Source organism: Otolemur garnettii, unplaced genomic scaffold (assembly GCF_000181295.1).
Source record: "Otolemur garnettii isolate 467f Iridium unplaced genomic scaffold, OtoGar3 scaffold00121, whole genome shotgun sequence".
In the NCBI taxonomy this organism is placed as follows: domain Eukaryota; kingdom Metazoa; phylum Chordata; class Mammalia; order Primates; family Galagidae; genus Otolemur; species Otolemur garnettii.
Window position 1 is genome coordinate 6,095,898 of NW_003852516.1, and position 4,099 is coordinate 6,099,996.

Genomic DNA, 4,099 nt, shown 5'->3' on the forward strand with positions numbered 1-4,099 from the left:
GCAGGTTCAAATCCCCAGCCCAGGCCCGCCAAACAACAATAATGGCTGCAACCAAAAAATGGCCAGGCGTTGTGGCAGGCGCCTGTAGTCCCAGCTACTTAGGAGGCTGAGGCAGGAGACTCGCTTGAGCCCAGGAGTTGGAGGTTGCTGTGAGCTGTGATGCCATAGCACTCTACCCAGGGGGATAGCTTGAGGCTCCGTCTCAAAAAAAAAGAAAAATTTTAGAGCTGTTGGTAGATATTAGAGCTGATATTTGAGCAACTTTCCCCAAGTCTATTTAAAAGTACAGCCAATGAAATCTTAAAATAAAATATATGCAGCCTTATAAAGAATAACTAGGGAGCTTTAAAAAAAAAAAAAAAGAGTGCTCCGGATTGAATTTCAATAACACAAGCACTTAATGACTGATTGATTGATTAAATCAATATTTATCAAAAAACCTATTACATACCAATTGAGAGCTGTGTGCTAGACATTGTGGGTATATATAGGAGAAAGAAGGAAGAGGAGAAAAAACAGAGGATCCTGGAGGTCATGGAGATAAAAAAACAAGTGTACTGACACAGAAAGTGCCTACACGAGCAAACCTGTCTCTATTGACAAAGTGTGATCCATGCTATGAGTTAAATAAGCAAGGTGATATGGTGCAGGGAGGTGACTTTGATAGGTAAGGAGCTTAGAGCAGGCCTCTCTAGGAAGTGATACTTAACCAAGGAACTGAAGACACAGGAGAGTCTACCACACTACAGGAGAAAGATAACAGCACATTGGCCAGACACAAAACATGACCCCAGAAATCCTAACACCAAATGTCAAACTTAAACTCATCTTTCAGATGCCCTTGGCCCATCGTGTCTATTTAAAATGCCCTCTACAGAATCTAGAGCAAAGCTTTACTCCTTGCTCAATACACTGAGTAGACCTCTGGCCCTAAGAATGGCTTTCCTTTTATTGGGCCATTGATGTCCCCATCCAGTGCAGCATAAATGTGCCCCTCTCCATGGTCTAAGCTTCCTGGAAATGCTAAAGATGACACAAAGTCAAGACACTTCACTGCTCTAGACAAGCCTGCTTAGTTGACCAGGGTTACCATAACCTGCACCTGGACCTATCAAAGAGAACTGTATTTATTCTGAATTGCTCAAATTCCCAGCAAGGGCACCTGCTTTAGCTCAAAATATAAGACTCTGGAATGAGCAATTGTAGGTTTCATGTCCACTGGAGACATTAATGTTTGGGAGGTTGGTTGGATTTATGATGCAGTATCATCTGGGAATCGCATTCTGTCCATTAGGTTGAGCTGAGTGCTGTCAGGAATTCAAGGAAGAGCTTTGCTCAGCAAGAAAGCACATAAGTGGTTTTGGCACTCTAAGTGAATCCAGATGGCAGGACAGGTACTGCGGTGGCAGCTTCACACAGGACAAAGTGGTAGCTGTCTGTGAACTCACTTAACCCTCAGAAGTTAGGAGGAATTCAAAACACTAGCCCTTTGCTGTTTAGTTTCACTTACTTTTTATATGCACTTAGATGACAAGGAAGCTTGACGAGAATTCACCTCATACACATTCGAGATTGAAAATAAAAACTGTAAATCTTCCCTTGAAAATCAAACGTGTCTTACCTTCTAGGGTCTTATGTGTAAAACCAAGTAAAATAAGCATGTCTGGGGAGGGGTTAATTTTTATTTTTTAAATTTTATTCAAATTAATATGTGGGTACAACATTTAGGTTACATTGTACTCATTTCCAGGGCAAACTTCCATTTGTAGAAGAGCCCCTCACCCAGGGGGTGCGTTATACACCCCCACAATGTGCACCTTAGGTGAGATCTGCCTCCTGCCCTCCCTCCCTCTGCCATATGTCCTCCCGCCCCCCTCTGGCTTCTCTTTGCCCCCAAACTGGACTACAATAGTGTTTTATTGTTCTTAGGAACATATAATTGTTGGCTCGGCGCCATACACAGTGGTTACAGTGCCAACTACATACATGGAGACTGAAGGGTTTGAACACAGCCCAGTCCAGCTAAACAACAACAACTGCAACAAAAAAAATAGCTGGGTGTTGTGGCAGGAGCCTGTAGTCCCAGCTACTTGGAAGGCTGAGACAAGAGAATTGCTTAAGCCCAAGAGTTTGAGGTTGCAGTGAGCTGTAACACCATGGCACTCTACTGAGGGTGACATAGTAAGACTCTGTCTCAAAATAAATAAATAAATAGAGCATGTACTTGTTTATATATTGATTTCATATTAGTATGGAGTACATTAGGTATTCATCTTTCCATTCTTGCGATACTGTACTAAGAAGAATGTATTTCGGCTCGGCGCCTGTGGCTCAAGCGGCTAAGGCACCAGCCACATACACCTAAGGTGGCAGGTTCGAATCCAGCTCAGGCCCACCAAACAACAATGATGGCTGCAACCAAAAAATAGCCAGGCGTTGTGGCGGGTGCCTGTGGTCCCAGCTACTTGGGAGGCTGAGGCAGGAGACTCGCTTGAGCCCAGGAGTTGGAGGTTGCTGTGAGCAGTGAAGCCATAACACTCTACCCAGGGGGACAGCTTGAGGCTCTGTCTCAAAAAAAAAAAAAATGTATTTCAACTCCATCCAGGTAAATGTAAAAGATGTAAAGTCTTCACCCTTTTTAATGGCTGGATAATATTCCATAATGTACATATACTAGAGTTTGTCGATCCATTCATGGGTTGATAGGCACTTAGGTTGCTTCCATGACTTGGCTCTTATGAATTGAGCTGCAATAAACATTCGAGTGCAAATGTCTTTGTGGTAAAATGATTTATGTTCTTCTGGGTAGATACCTAGTAATGGGATTACAGGGTCAAATGAAAGGTCTACATTTAGATCTTTGAGGATTCTCCATACTTCTCTCCAAAAGGGCTGTATTAGCTTACAATCCCACCAGCAGTGTAGAAGTGTTCCCTTTTCTCCACATCCACAACAGCATCTGGTGTTTTGAGACTTTGTGATGTGGGCTAATCTTGCTGAGGTTAGGTGATATCTTAGGGTGGTTTTGATTTGCATTTCTTTGATGATTAAAAACGATGAGCATTTTTTCGTGTGTTTTTTGGCCATTCGTCTGTCATCCTTAGAGAAGTTTCTGTTGAAATCACTTGCCCACTTATAGAGAGGATTGTTTGCACTTTTCTTATTGATTAATTTGAGTTCTCTGTAGATTCTAGTTATCAGGCCTTTGTCAGATTCATAACATGCAAAAATCTTCTCCCATCCTGAGGGCTGTCTGTTTGCTTTGTTTGTGATACTCTTAGCTATGCAAAAGCTTTTTAGCTTGATCAAGTTCGGGGAGTGGTTAATTAGCACTCGTTTTGGTTCTGAATGTCTCCAATGAGAAAGAGTGAAGAGGAGAGTCCCTTGATTTTGTCTATAGAGAGATAACTGTGAAGCCAGTAAAAACTGGAAATTAAAACAATAAACAGAAGAAAATAGAGAAAGCTATCTTTCTAATGGAACCATAAATAAGAGATGCTTTTAATATAAAAAATTTTGTCACTTTAAATAACTTCAAAGTAACATAAAATACATCCCATGGTACAATATAATTTTTGAGCTATTTTCAGTGATCATTTGTGCACTTAAAACAAGTAGCAACCAAATGTGCCAAAATCCAGCAGGGGCAGGGGGAGGAAGACGGTATTGCAATTCGTATTCATATGGTTTTGTTTGATCAAATTTTGGGGCAAACCCCCCAAATTGACAACAGATGGTTAGTAAGCACTGAGAAAAGGAACAGATAAAAAATACAACCAAACAAACTTCAGCTATTTTTTTAAAAATTTCCTTAATGATTAATTAAAATAAAACCAAACCGGGAAGCCCATGTTCCGTGATTCGTGATAGATGTCTAACGAAATCCCCCAGGATTCTTCTTGGTCTGAGAGGCTCAAGCTCCATGAAGAGTTAGCAGGCCCCATGTTTTATAAGATGACCGGAGCTGGCTTGGCGCCTGTGGCTCCAGCGGCTAAGGCGCCAGCCACGTACGCCTAAGGTGGCGGGTTTGAATCCAGTGCAGGCCCACCAAAACAACAATGATGGCTGCAACCAAAAAATAGCCGGGCATTGTGGCAGG